The following is a 16,209-nucleotide window of genomic DNA, read 5'->3' as shown; positions in this document are numbered from 1 at the left end:
GATGCCCTTATCTATCATTCTATATAGAAATATACAGACATCTATAAATATTATAATATATAATATAGGTAATATGTGTTTATATATGTTTTATATATTTATATATATATATGATATATATATGTGACATTTAAAAAGTTGTTTTAATTTTCTTTTTTTTTAACCTATAATATATTGTTATTAAAATACTCTTTAATTATTTAGCATGAAAAGTTTTTCTGTCCACAACACTAATCTCTCTCCAGCCTTGCCCTGCATGATGTAAGAAAACCTTTTCCTGAAAAAATACACATGAAAAGTGTTTTCTTCATATTTTAGTATATTCTGGAAGAGCTGACTTGCCAGCTGAGGCCAGGGATATTGGGAAGCTGGTACACCAGTGGGTGCCTGCCCACCACCCAGGCTGCTCCACTTTGAGCCATTCAGAATTGAGGCGCACTGGGTAACCCTGGGTTTTAAAGTTTTGTTCTTGTCCTTGGCAGAGCCAAAAGTCAGGCTATGCAGTAAGTCTTCCTCCTCCTACCCTTCTATATAAACTGAATGAGAAAAAGCAAAAACTTATGGGAAAAGATGGATGAGGAGGGGGAGGGGACCTAGCTCCATGCTGCCAGTCCTGTCTCCTTACCCTCATCATCCCATGCCAAAGAGCTGGGAGTTTCAGTTCTCAGTAGACATCAAATAATGTCCTGCTCTGACCACATATCTGAACTTCACACCACATCTGGTGTCACATCTGGTATGTCACATCTGGTGTGTTTCTGGCATAGCAAAGCTAAATGTTGCTTAAGCTGAAGCTTTTTTAAGCAAAGGTTTCTAACCTTAACTTGCTATGACTTTTTTTTTTATTTTTTATTTTATTTTTTTTTTCCCCACTGTTTATCAAAGTTGTTTTTAAAATAAACAACAAAGTTTGCTTTTAGATAATTTGGCCACAAAGATTCCATAAAAGATAATTAATCTAGTCGCTGGCCCATTTCTTCAAGTTTGTGATCAGCACTGCCTATAAATTTCTTGATGACATTTTTTCAACCTCTGCTTAACATTCCAACCAGAGATATGTAAACTACTACAGATATATAAACTACTCCATGTTGTTTTTCCAAATACCTTTCACTCCACTTAGAAACAATTGTTTTAAATTAATTAATCTTTTAATTAAATTGAGAGAAGTTTGAAACTGAATAATTTAGTAAATCATTCATTTCACATCTAAGACACATAAATTCCTAAGTGCCAATCCTCATTTTTTCAGTATTGTTTCTCTGTTAACAACATAATATTGCAATAATTGTAAGGGATGGAGTATCTTTCATAGGAAAATGTACACACATGCTATTAATTTATTCTTAATTCCTACAATAAATTTTAAGTACTCCCTAGTAAAGTCACTACAAGCTATAGCAAACATGCCTCTAAATCTTCTCTCACACCAGAGTATCAGCACATTAGATAAACTAGGACCTACTTGTTCTGGCCAGAAACAATGAGCTTCCATCAAAGTAACTTACTCCAAATTCACTAAACAAGGAGAGATTTTAAAATGCATTGAATGAATGCTAAGGAACCTTTTCTTTTTTTTTTTTTTTTTTTTTTTTTGATCACATACAAACTACTGCATTAAGTTACATTTAAATCAATACAGGGGCTGACCTTGAGACTGTGCAGTTTGGAGAGTTGCTATATCTTAGGGCATCGGCCCTCGGCACCTTATTTGGTCAAATCAGCTCTGCAAAACCATCCTAATAAAATGCAAGCATTTTGCAGGAGATATGTACTGGCATGAGACCATAACCTTACTAATTCACCCAGCACTGAGCAAATCAGCAGTGACCATCTTGCTCAGTGCTGACTGTGAACCCTCCAGCTTTCATGCACTGCTAATACAGCATGCCCGAGAACTGAAGATAAAGCTGTGTTTTCTAATCACTTGTTCATCTACTGTCTAAAATGGAAAAAGGCAGAAAAAGTACCAGGAAAAGAAGTATGAATGCAGTTTCTATGTTTGAATTATTTCCTTTCCTCCAATGTTCTCTGCTTCAAAACAGACAATAATAACTAAACCTTACAATATAATCTGTAAAGTTAATGACAAGGGATGGGAAAAAAAGGAACAAGTCTGACATAATCATGGTATAAGCTACTTGCATAATAACAACTTTTGCATACATTTGAAGAGTTAAAAATAATACAGGAAAAAAACTGATTTCTATTGGAAACAGCATAATAAATTTGGAACAGAGATTCTTACCTCCACAAAAAATGTCTGCATAACACTAAGAACAAAAGTTATTTTTGATGTGCAGAAATATAATACTGAAAAAAACAAAACAAATTTACACAATGGAAAGGAAATATAAATGATTTCTAAGTGCATACAATGAAGCTGTAAACTTACTTCATTCTTAACAAAAATCTTAAAAAAAATCCCGAATAAATTTCTTTAGACCTCTCTAACTAATTCTTCTTACATTTCTCTTAGCAATGTTAGGTTCTGAGTCAACAGAAAATATGTCTAAGCTTTGATATTTCCTATTACCTCCCTTCCTGCAAGATTTGCTCAATCTAACGTGAAACCTTAGGTAAGTTTTTATTCAATCCAGCATTTGCTTAATTAATATTGCCCTCTAAAAGTGCTCTTTAAAAAAAGAAAGCATTTCATTAATTAGAGGAAAAATTGTGTATAGCTTCTTTAAAAAAAAAAAAAAAATAAAATCAATATTGTTAATGCTTAGTTGGAAAGATTTATTTTCCCATTTAAAAAAATTAATAATCACTTGAAATTAATTGATATGAAATGCAGAGCTTGTTTTAAGCTTTAAATGGGAATTAGCAGCTCTTTTAAAAATGACTCTAAAATGGGAATGTCTCCCTTATGGGACTGCTTTGCTTCTACTATATAAGCCCTGTCAGCTTCTGTAAGCTTATATATGCCTAGATCAACTCTACAGATAACCATATTGAAAAGCTGTGAATATCAGCGGAGTCTAGCACTACTTATTTTCTGTCTTGTCTTCCTTGCTGTTCCAAATGATAACCTGATCCAGTTCCATCAGGATGTCTTGCCACAGGGTGAAAAAGGAAGAGAGAATAAATCGCTCTTAGAATTAAGTAGTTCTCTGAGGTATTCTAAAACCTTCCTAGTACCGATCCAATCATCCTCTCTTGAAAGTCATACTATCTTCAAATGCTTTAAAGTGGACTACCATATTAAAATCCTGTATGAAAACAAATAGGCACAAGTTTCTAGCAAGAAAAGAAAGGAACCTTTATGTATAACAGCAAATCATATTTCTACATACATACACAAAATACACACATGCACATATATATGCACATACATATAGAATCTCTGTATCTGAATTACTTTTTTAAAGTAGGGAGACAAACAGATTCCCTCATGTTCCAGTCCCTGTATAATGATTACCTCTGTGAATAACCTGGGAGAAACAAGCTGTGTGGTTTGGATGAGTAGACTAAAATATTCTAACAAAAGAAAGTCTAATGCTCTCTGGTTGTGAATCAGAACTTCAGGTTAGTCAAGAAACTCAGTGTCAGTCTGAGTTCGTTTAAAAGTAGAAAATCTGCCAAATAGTGGTAGTTATCCTTCATATGTAGATGCTCAGATGATCACCAGAAATGAAGTAGTGAGAAATGAAGGCTGGTAAGCAAATAAAGCTATTTCAATCAACTGAACAGAAAGACTAGAAACGCAGAATGGGAATGAACTAGTCTTATTATAAGGACAATACTTTTAATTATACACACACACACACACACACACACACACACACACACACACACATATATTCAATGAAATATAAACTATTTGAGAGATAGTAAAATGCTTCCTGTTAATGGAAGTAATGTAATGTTCAAACTTAAATCCCTTGAGGATTTTACTGTACTATTTTACTTAGCTTAATGTAATTTAAATTATAAACAGAATGATTTTGTAAACCCCTAGAGAAATGTATTTTATTTATAATGTATTTCCTTTGAAGTGGCTATGGAAATCATACTCTTCCTGAATTCTGTATCTCACATACCACCTATAGCTGCAAACTAGTCAGCCCTTACGAGTTAGGCATGACCAGTCTGGTGAAGTACGTGACTAGAAAACTCAATATATACATATATATAATTTTTGTTATTGCCAGAGGACATAGAAATGTGTAATTGCAAAAACTAACAGTCTCCCTCCAAAAAAAAAAAAAAAAAAAAAAAAAAGATACTGAGATACTGAAGATACTGAAAGTTCTTCACTGCAAAAGTTGTGCTTGTAGAGGAAATAGAATTCAGACATAACCACTCCACTTGAGTTTTTAATGCATGTAATGAAATAATTGTTTACACTACAGTCTACAGGGATTTACATTTTAAAGCAAATATATTTTGTTCACGTAAGTTTAAATATCTAAATGTTTCCATCATACATTTAAATAGCAAATCTAATCCTAGTATAAAATGAACTCTTTCTCTCAGGATGCATATTACAAATGACAAGTTTGTGTCACCTTTTTTACTCCAAAGAATTCAATTACTCTATTTCAAAATAAATAAGCAAAGATGAATGAATGGGCTGAACACTATGAACACTAGTCTATGTTCTCCTCTCGTCATCAAGAGCTATTGCTTAGACTTTGTTAAAAAACTAGAGACAAAAAGGAATTTGTCTTTAGAAATTTGATTTCTGACATTTATCAACTTTTAAACCATTATAGCACTCAGTGCCTCATGAATGACTCATTAACTCAACACAAGAGCCACAGATACACAATGGTTCCAACTGTAATGCTTCCTCTGAAATAATGTCAACCCAAGTCACTTCAAGGGGGACTGTTTAAACAGGAACTAAGCAAGTAAGCACTGAAAGATCTGGCTGATCATACAACTGCTTACAACATGAACTTGTGACAAGTGCATTCGCAAATTACATACTCTTTGAATTGGTTATTCCCTTTTATCAAACTTATTTTTTTTTCTTCTAACCTATTATCAATTTCTAAAACTAAGCAAATAAGTAAGAATACAACAATACAAGACATTTTCTCTGGCTCATCCTAGAACAGACATGATATAGTTTAGACTTGAAAGATAACACAATTGTCTTAGGCTTTGAGCCTGTTTGTACCACAAACTCTGCAGACATGCTAAAAGCTCCTAAAGCACAAGCATCATTTGTGTTAAATGACAAATGCATGCCACAGTGAGCATTGCCTTTGCATTCAAGGTAAGATTTTATGATTCTGACAGACCAAACAGCAGAGCTAATGTACCTTTGCTAAACAAAACAATGCTACTCCTCTCAAATAATATAACATGTTCTGATGAACTGACAAACTCTGTTTAAAGCATTGCACACTTGTGGGTGGTAAAGCATATTATTTGATTATTTCTTCACATATATAACCCCCTAAGAGGAGGCACAACAGCATAAACATAAAGCAATCCATTAGATATATTTGCATGAATGGTTTTTGTTATTGTTAAATTAGTAGCTGGAAAAAAAAGAAAAAAAAGAAAAAAAAAAGCTATGTTGATATAGACTGGATTGGTGCTTTAACACTTTATTATATGCTCACTGTTATCCCACTGTCATATTATAGTCTAATCAACAAACATGCTTACAAGGGGAGAGAGATGCACACTGGATCAACATTTGTAGAAATGAATGATATGAACTATTTTCTTCTTTGCTTTTTTTTTAGGCTATGACTAAAGATAGTTAATTCCAGCCCTTTTGGAGTACTCTCAATTTCAGCATCAATTGAAACAATTCTTGTTGAATGGCAATTGCACATCTGAAACAAAAAGATTACATTTGCCGCAGAGTCAGTCTCCTCTCCAGCATAATGAATGGGGCTTTTTCCCCGAACCCTTAGCTACGAGCCATGGAAGAGTTTGGATACTCTGATCAAACAACATAGATTTCTTTTCCATCTAGAGCTAGCAACTCACTTACAAATACTGACAATTTCAGTTTAACTACTTAAACAGAAAACATATTTGTTTTCAGGATCTTATTCACAGAGACTAACCTAAAAATAAGAAGCTACAAGTCTTTACCATATGCAAAATCTGTGGAAAAAATAATTAACAAAAAACAACCATCTAACTAAAGCTGTAAAATAACCAACACAACACAAAAGGCAAAAACAAATATAATCAAGTATGGTCAGCTGTGTAATGTTGTTCAAGATACTATATACTAACTTCAGAATATGAAAGTAGAGGTTCACCTTGATTCAGGATGTACCTGAGCTGCTTGTTGCTATAGCAACAAAGCATCAAAGCTATAAAATTCATCCAGCATGCTATGTAAATGACTTCCTGAAATGACTTGGTTAGAAGGTTTCTTTAGACAAGTAGAACTGACTGACTGAAATCTCAACACACTCCAGCAACAATCACAGTAAACTGCCAATGCCAGTCCCTCAAGTGAATATGTGTGAAGAGCAATCTTCCATGTAAGAAGGGTGCCTACAAGTGTAAATACAGACCATCTAAATCACTGTTACATAACTATATTTTTACAAAACAAAGAATGAAGTACAAAGCAGTGTGGAAGTTTTACAGAAATGCAACAAATGTGAAAAAAACACCAAATGTGACAGATATGAATGTTGCAGCCCACAAATTCATAATTAATGTAAACAATTTTAAATACCACTACAACAGAATCACAAAACAGCGAAACATGCAATGAAGAGATCAGGAAGGTAGTAATAAATGTTAGCAATTTATCAGGAAATATCTAGTTCTTTGCCTAAGTTAATTTTTACAGGGGAAATTACTTCAGAGAACCTAAGCTCAGGGAGCATGTCAAAACTGAAGAGAAAACACACTTTCCAGGAAATTACTCTTTCCTATAGCAAGATTGAATTATGGGCTACATTTTTTGTTTTATCTGAAATCCATAGAAAAAATGATGCTTTCTCCAGAAGCTCAAGATGAATAGCAGAAATAATCTGAAAGCATCTTTCTCCTACTTGCCAAAACTATATTGTCCTATTCTTTTTAAGACAGGTCTGGAGGTTCATTCCTGTAAACCTCTTCTGCCTAGCTTTTATTCTGCTAGTCATGCAGTTGTAATAACAAGCTCAAAGTTTGCCAACTGCTTGAGAATTTATTCTGTTTCTCTACAGGGCTTTGTGCCTACGCCAGAATTTGCATCACTGCAGCTACTATTGAATTTAGCTCAGATACACCTACATGAATGACAGTCATTGCAGCATTCATAGCATGCAAAGTAACTTCCAGTACATGTGGCATAGAGACCAAGCACTTACTGATATATGATGGTCTACAGCTGCATGTCTGTTCATAATAAAACAAATCATAAAATTGGAAAGCCTTATTCAATGATTTTGTGGTCCATAAACTCCAGAAGAACCCAAGCTGGCAAAGTGAGCACTATTATAAAAAAGAAAATCAGCTGTTTGTTGATATGCTTACTACTTGGAAAGATATTTTGTAGATGTGTTTCTTTTACCTACATGGTCCAGGGAGGAACATCAAAGCGGCTGTACGATCAGGCACTGCGTAGTTCTGTGAACTCCTCTTTTGGAAACACAACTGGTAGTGTGTCAGCATGTAGGCTGTGAACAAAACAGAAGAGAGAGAGTAGGAATTAAAAGAATAGACTGCAAATGCAAAGCAGTGACACAGTCATGTAAGTTGAATGTACTTGTCTGGATCAAGACAACAAAAAAATTGTTAATGCTTTCTATGGCTAAATACCATAGATGATCTTATAGGTCCTTTCCTACCTTGTGATTCTATGATTCTCTCTCTCTCTCTATATATATATTTTAGAGAGAGAGTTAGCTGAAAATATTAAGAACAACTCAAGGATCCACATAATGCATAGATCTGGAAATAAGATAGTACTGTCAACTCTCTTTTTCCTCCCCAGGTAGTTCTGACTCTCAAACTAACCAGTTTATGAAGCTGTTGGAATACTACATTTCATTAAAAGAGTACACCAATAAATAAAAGATGGAAAAATAAAATATCTGATGCACTCCAAGTATTATGTTTTCAGCTTAATTTAACATATTGTTGATATCAAAAGTTCACTCAAACTCAGAGGAAGCGAAACAAGGGTACTCCAAAAGTAATGCCTCTGATTTTATGTTGGACCACGATTTCAGAGGTATATCACTTCCACAGTCAAGCAAGACTTTCTCTTGCAACAAGGTAATGCCAGGCCTGGTACTGTTTTGAAGTCTGCGGAATACATTGCCAATCTTGGCTGGACTGTCCTACCACACCTAGTGTATGGTGCAGATTTGGCACCTTCTGACTTCCATCTGTTCAGACTGATAGAAGATAGCCTGTGTGAGCAACACTTTCCTAGCAGTAATGCTGTTATAGCAGCTGTGAAACCGCTGGTCACTTCCACTGGTATAGATTTTTACAGGTGTGGCAGGTAGGTTTGTGTTGGTGAAAAACATAGCTTATAGTGGTGACTATGTTGAAAAACAGCATTTTGTCACTGTTTGCTGTATCAAACCATGCTATTGTGCTCTTTGTATTTGTTGTAGTTTCCATGGAAGTAAATAGGAGACATTACTTTCAGTGACCTATGTAACAATAATTAAAACTTATAAAACACATTTTTCTCCACAAGTAAATTCCTGAAGTGAAGGAGAAGGATTAGCCACTAACTACTGTGTTTCAATTAACTAGACATAATTAATACCAAGTGGGAACATGTGCTCCTATTATCCCATTTATTACATGCTGTTGCAGTTGAAGGCTTCAAAACCCCTCTGAATTGCTTAAACACAGAAGAGTGATTCTGAATCTGCAGATGCTCCATGTGATTGCTCAGTGTTTTAGCCTCAACAGCACACCAATAGGTTTTACTTCCAGGTGTTACAAAACAGGCAGAAGACCAGAGAGAGTGTGTACTGACTATACTGGATTTTTTTTTTTAATTTTTTTTTTTTTTTTCAGTAAAAAACAACAGCAATTATAAGAATGAAGTTAATAACAAACGAGGCACAGATCACTTTGCAATTCATCTTCAGAACAGATGAAAATAGGCATTTAGTCCAGTTTTTCCTCACAAAAGATGATATTAACACAGCTCTGTACAACACTGATCAAGAAAGTCTCTCTCTCTTCATATAAAACACTCTCCTAGAGGATGTCTGTTCCCTCTGGAAATAACAAACACTGTATTTGGAAAGGAAGCAGATCAGATGAAAGACAGCTCAAAAGGAGGAACATCCATTAACTGTCTCACAAATAGTAACATTCAATTTTTAGCTGGAAGGAACCCGTATACATCAGTGAGGCAAACCCTTTTGCAGGAGCACGCTTTTGATGCCCTATTTGCTGAATTCAACATTTGGCTGACTAACCCCAGATACACCTCCTGAAGCAACTAGTTATTTCTGTTCCAAGCTGCTACTTGTTTGTGTCACTGCTCCCAGCAGAATAAGCAGAGGAACTAACTGCAGCACAAAGAAACACATCTACACCTAAGGTCACCAGCAGAAGTGCAAAACACTCAGAGGCAAGGAGAAGCCCAGGAGTTCATGTTCATCAGAAACCACCTCCCCCTGGAAGGTACTTTGACTCTGCAAAGCTATGGAGAAGCACTGTGAGAGGTCTGGTAGGAGAGTTTGACCTTTTAGCCTAGGGAAGGTAACCTCCCACCTTTAAGATACAAGTTCTGGTTTTGGTCCCTCTCAGTTGAGTTGACGAACTTCTAACAATTAAATACAGAATAGTATTTTCCTTCTTGTCAAGTTATTTTTAGATGTCAAAACCTTATTATTCAATTAGCTTTACCGGTTATTCTCAGTAAATAAATTTACTGCCAGAAACTTTCTGTCATTACTGCCAGTATTCAGCTTTACTCCCCTAGCCACACTGGTAGTGACTCAGCTTTAGTGTTCAATGCTTTCATTTTTAACTGCAATTCCTCAAAAAACGTTGTGCTGTTGGTAAACCCAGCCACGTAAGTAACAAATTCTTCTCATTATGAAAACAAATCAAAAACAGGGACAAGTAATGTCTCCTATTTACTTCCTCTGTTCATCTTTCTGGAAGACTTGTCCAAAGAAAGGAAAAACAAAACCCTTACACCCCTCTCATCAGCATGAAGATTGGACATACCAAAGCCAATAACAGCCACTCTGAATTCAGTGGTGATGTCTATAATAGAAATTCAGTTTAATGGGTGCTTCTAAGCATTGGCAATTAGACTGTGATACTAGTTCTTGGGTGTGGTTTGGGAGGCAGTACAACTAAGAAAATTGAGTTAGGATTCATGCATGGGGGCAATTATGAAGAAGATGTGTCTGAGTTTTCTGGTATTAAAAATACATTTGTGACTCTCTGAGAGCTTAAAAGATGCTGCTATCTGCCCAGGTGGGCTCTCTGTATTCTAATTCCAGAACTGAAGATCACACTTTTTGATTCCTTCCCTATATTCATGAGAAACATTATATAAAACAAGAAGTGCACCTTGAAAGCCTTTTGTTTTTAATTTAATTTTGATAAAAACTCACTTGAGAGAAATGTCAAAGAACTGTGGATACAGTAATTTCTGCTATGTTTACTTGATAGAATGAATTGACATACATTGACTCTGCATTATGAAACTGAATTCCTGTATTTATACAGAAGCGCATCATGGAGTAGGTTTCTCACTGGCAGAAACAGATTTCACAGATTCATAAAACTATGTACATAATAAGGAATGAATTTCACATGAAATCATCACAAGATAAAGGAGATCTGTTTATTTTTTCTTTTTTTTTTTTTTAAACTGAACTATGGGAATTTTGTTAAAAAAATAAAATAAAATACCTACACAAACACAAGGCGCTTCAGTAGTTTTATGATATAATTCTGATGACTGTACAACATAAGAAAAAAAAAAAAAAGCATAATAAAATATCTGCCCTGCAGCTTCTATTTTCAATGGACATTAAAGGCCAGAGAGTCTTTTGATTCTTGAGCTTCAGGTATAGAAAAGTCTAAAAGCTGAAAGTATTTCTGCTTTGCACTTGTTCCACTGGATCTAATTAGGTATATGGACAAGATTAAAGCTGTATGGTAAGAGACTGAAAACGCAATGTTTATAAACTTAGAAAACAACTCTGTAATAATAGAGCTACAAAAACACTGCACCTAGTTTAGGATAGAATTTCCTACTGGGAACTGTTTGTTGTTGTTTATTTTCACATTTTTAGTTTCCTTTTCACTTTAAGGAAAATAATTTGTTAACAACGAGAATTTTCATGTACTGACTTCATAACAAATAATGCTTGTTTTCATGTGCAAGCTGCTTATTTGACGCCCATCTAGTACATGGCAGAAGTCTATTAAGAATTTTTTAAACTTGAGGCACTATGGAAATGAACAATCTTCTAATCAGACGGCACAATAATGACCTCCACTATCAATACATTAAACATGGGTCGTGAATTCAGAAGAATGTAAGAGAAAGCCATTAAACTGCATTATATACTTATATGTATTTGAAGATCAAAAGTGAATCAAAACTGTTTACATATTTTTGACTTTCACAAATTTCACTATTTATTCTAAAAATATCTTTTGTTCATATCTTTGACCTGAACTCATTGCTTGAATTTTGGAGATTAAACCTCTGAAATTGACTTTAAAAGATTCACAAGATAAAATTTAACTTTACATTCGCTGTAGAAGCGACCTGTAAAATGATGTTTACTGCAGGGTTACTTCAGCATTTTATTGGCAAATATGAGCGACTATTTTGCAGATCTTGTTAGATCTTGTCTGCCTGAAAGTGCTCAACTTGGGATACTTCACTTACAAAGTACCTAGTAAGTGCACAAGAGTGTCTGAAAATAATTAGTAGCACAAGCAGCTAGGAAAGAAGACAGCCAGCAAAAAATTACTACTTAGAAGGGTACTTCAGTTTAACTAATCTTTGTTATTTATATTTTCTATGTATCTGATGTATAATCACCAAAGCTTTTTAAAATCTGAGAAGTATTTATAATCGCTTAGATTTTGATTCCCACTGGTGCTTACTGATAGCTGGCCTCCAGGACCTCTGTTTTTTAAGAAAACAAAGATTGTTTTTAATTTTAAAAGGATTTTTAAATTTCATGTATAATTTTATACACACTATCAGATAATAATGGCTAAACAGGCCAAACCAGGAAACTTGTAATTTCATACACAGTTAACAATCTAGGACATGGTCTCACCTTTAGATACCTTTACATCTAAAAGGCTGTTCAGTACTCTGTGGTGCAAAGATTCTGTGATGCTAATGCAGAAAGAGTTGTCTTATCTAAAGACCAGCTCCTTCAACAGAGCCCTAGGATCAAGTAAGCTCTATAAGTACCTAATGTCCTCCACATATTACACACCATATCTGAACCTGATTTGATTAATCCCATTTTCAGTGCTCACTTTTCATGATCATAAATTGTTGCCCGTGACAATTGTATTTACAATCATTACAAACGACCCTTTCGTTAAGTCTTTAGATTATAAATATTCTGATCCATCCTGACATTTCGAGTCAGCTTAAGCTCCCCTACGTATGTGCTTACACACACTCATATATATATATATATATATACACATATATATATACACACACACACAGACATTTTTACACATATGTATCCATGTAAAAACATATACCCTTTTTCATGGAAGACAGTCATATTCAAAAAAGATGTCCTGGGTAACCATACTGCTCTGTTTCTTCCACATAGAGTTGCATGTGTAGCAGCTATTCAAAGATTTTAAGATATTCATTACTCCCCGACTAATAGCGTTTTCTCCACCTATCACTGAAATTGAGAGGTTTCCCTCTCCTGCACAGCCAGCACCACTGATTAACCTAAGAAGAAGAAACTAAATTCTCATGCAACATTAAAAATGTCAATACTTGAGAAAACACTTGGATGTGACTTAAGTACAGAAGAGTCTGATGTGTTCAATTTGAGCACACAGAACAGCACTGTACTGAAATAGAGAATAACCATGAAGGCTGCTGAGTGAACCGTGGTAACAAAGGTGGGGTTCCCTGATGCTGGAAGGTCAGTAAGCCTCTCACTGGAAAGGAGCTGCCTGCTCATCAGCTATCCAGGCAGGAAGCGGCCTGCAAGCTGCTCTTTTATACTTATGTCTGCTTCACAATAGAGGGGAAGACTCCATGATCACTAACTCCTTTCAAAACTCAATTTTATATAAAATATACACAAAATTATCTAACAATTGTCTCAATAAAACTTCTGACAAGAAATGATGGGGTAAGTGAAAATGTTTATAAGTGTGGAAAAGAGATTAGCTGATGGCAAGAGGTGCAATCACCTCCCACACTTACCTATCAAAATTCACTCTTGTACATCAAGACAGTTAATAGAATATGTATATAACCTTAAATAATCTCCAAAATTAGCTCAGTCACAGTCTGCAAGGCAGCTTTTGTATTCAAACATATAAAGCAAAGATAAATGTTGAGAAATATTAAATGTTCAGCTCCTTCCACACTGAAGAACTGCAGATGTAACAACAGCTGTAAATGCATCTGCTTGCATTTCAGTTTCACTAAATATTTTTGAAGGGCTGAAGAAATAAAAGCAGCTGATGTGTCTCAGATTAACTCCTGCACCTGCTGCAGAGCCTCTGTAAGGTGAGGCTGCCCTGCGTTAGACACAGCTGGCTCCAACATCCTGGCCACAGCACCTCATAACTAATTGGTTTTTAACACAAACAGGTTTTATTTTTATCCTCCCACTATCCAGGAAAGGCTATTCTAGGTGATTTGACAGTCACTACTCTTTGATGCCAGCATCCAAAGGAACAGGTTGATTGCTCAGGGTCTCAGAGTACAGCTCTTTATATAAAGCTGGCATAAGTTCCAGTGCAAACACAGTTACATATCAGTTACAGATTACAGTATCAAGTAATATAACACACAACAATGTAGGTGAAGGTGTTGATTTTGACTTCTAACTAAAATTTCTCATGGTTAAAAATGCAATTTACTGCTAGAGATTTTCCTGGATGCCACAGTGAACAACCGCACGGGCACCAGGGCTGGTTAGTAGAAATGGGGAGAAGCAGACACTGTAAGTACATGCTATGCTCCTAACCCTAGCTGAGAGCAAGTCATTGGTAAGCCTTGGTATCATAACATGCCTTTACTCATGTCTGAAAATTTGCCAACGTCTCTACTGTAGATCACTTGTACTACAGCTTTTCTATGCAGCTGAATCCAAAGTTGTATGGTAAGTTTGGCACTTGATTAGCATACAGGAAATCAGTATTGGAAAAAAACAGTTCAGCAATTACTGTTCCCTATTAACAACTTGAAAGGGTTGTGAACAGTGGAACAGAATTTAGCTGGAGGCCTGTAGCTAGTGGTGTTCCGATGGGTTGATAACGAGTCTGGTCTCGTTCAACACCTTCATCAGTGACCTGGATGAAGGGACAAAACATACCTTCAGCAAGTTTGCTGATGATACAAAGCTGGGAGGAGTGGCTGACACACCAGAAGGCTGTGTACTGCCATTCAAAGATTATTGAATGCCTGGAGCAACTTCCACATGAGTAAAAGTTGACAGATCTGGAACTGTTCACCCTGGAGAAGAAAAGACTGAGAGGGAGTCTTATCAATACTTATAAATATATAAGGTGTGGGAATCAACTGGATGAAAACAGGCTCTTTTTGGCAATGTCCAGTGACAGGACATGGAACAATAATAGGTACAAACCACAACAAAGGAATTTCCATAGAAACATAAGGAATAATGCTTTGAGGGATACAGAGCAGTGGAAGAGACAGCTCAGAGAGGTTGTGGGGGCTCCTTCTCAGGAGGTATTCAAAACCAGCCTGGCCTACTCTTAGGGAACCTGCTTTAGCAGAGGGTTGGACTAGATTATACCCAGAGGTCCCTTCCAACCTTTGCAATTGAGTGATTATGTGAACACGTGTTAAAACTAAAAGTCAAACAGAGTTTGGGTGGGGAAGAGAAAGCAGGAGAAATAAAATAAATTAATAAAAATAATAAAATATATTATATTAAAAAAAAAAAAAAGATGCATGGGAAGAAAGATTTAAAGATAAGGGTTTTTTTTGTTGTTGTTGTTTGTTTTAATCTACCAATACTTTCTAAAAATACAAACAATCCCTTAATGTTAAATTAAGAAATGTCTTTAAAATAACTGTCCTCTTACCAGAATAAAGTAATAAACAAGCTACTTATCCCCTATATTTTACAAAGTACCATTCAGGGAATTATAGCTGCAGAATGATTAGTGGATAACACAGCTAACTTAGGTAACAATTAGGCTAAGGTAGGTGTGTATGTTAACAGCTAGCTCAGCTTCTACAACGCACACATTAATGTCAGAGACACATGGACACATGATAGAAAAAAAAAAAAAAAAAAAGCAGAATATGAAGAACATAATTGTCAGGCCCTAGGAGGTGTTACTAGTGTTGTAAATATGGACTCAAATCTATGAGCTCTTTCCCTACTGTCAGCATCCCCTTGCTCTGGAAGCCCGTCCAGCCCTCATGATTTATGCAAATTTGAGGGTAGGGGCAAAACAAGGAATGTTTTGATGCCTGCCGACCTCTAGGGGGCACGTATTATCTACACATAGTTTGCTCTGCAGAATACTGTCTTGCCTTGCAATTGCTGCTAAGAACACAGCAGTGTTACTACCTCTGACAGTGTGAAAATTGCAAACGACAGTAAGAACAATATTTGTTTAAAGTGAGAAGTTAGGATTCTTTCTTCATTTTTAGAACCCCAACAGTCAAGACCATCGAAATGTAACTTAACCCACACAGAAAGAAAATGCTGTACATACAACACTACTTCTGTATAATATCCCACCTGTAAGGGATTCTATAAGCTCTGATAGAATATATGATATAGCATATACATTGTTGTACACTAACTTGAGATATACTGACATTTTATAAAGACAACAATCCTAACTTGAAACCCTTGCATACTTTAATGTTCTGTCATTAAATTCAGAATTTAACCAACCCAACAGCCTCACAAAATTACAAAGCATATTATGGCATCCCAATGACAACACTTTATTAAAACCAGAAAACAATCCAGAGGAAGTAAGTCAGTAATCTTCCTCTTAGGTCTCAACTATTCTGCTCAGGTAATACATATTTATTTGTTAAATCTTAGTATGGGGAAAAAAATAAAC

The 16,209-nt window shown here is 35.4% G+C and overlaps 1 protein-coding gene across 3 annotated transcripts in view; it reads right to left on the bottom strand.

Annotated features, from left to right (window-relative positions):
* Window positions 1–16,209, bottom strand: part of CHRM3 (cholinergic receptor muscarinic 3) — a 244,535-nt gene that overhangs the window by 104,721 nt on the left and 123,605 nt on the right. For 2 of the 3 annotated variants that reach the window (XM_072333088.1, XM_072333089.1), the window contains one exon: window positions 7,497–7,598. The exons of the other annotated variant lie outside the window; for it this stretch is intronic. The gene's annotated coding sequence lies outside the window, so the exon portion shown is untranslated. The remainder of the gene's footprint in view (window positions 1–7,496; window positions 7,599–16,209) is intronic. 3 annotated transcript variants of the gene reach the window in all.

Source organism: Excalfactoria chinensis, chromosome 3, assembly GCF_039878825.1.
Source record: "Excalfactoria chinensis isolate bCotChi1 chromosome 3, bCotChi1.hap2, whole genome shotgun sequence".
In the NCBI taxonomy this organism is placed as follows: domain Eukaryota; kingdom Metazoa; phylum Chordata; class Aves; order Galliformes; family Phasianidae; genus Excalfactoria; species Excalfactoria chinensis.
Note: the sequence above shows the minus strand (reverse complement) of the source record. Positions and strands in the feature narration are given on the sequence as shown.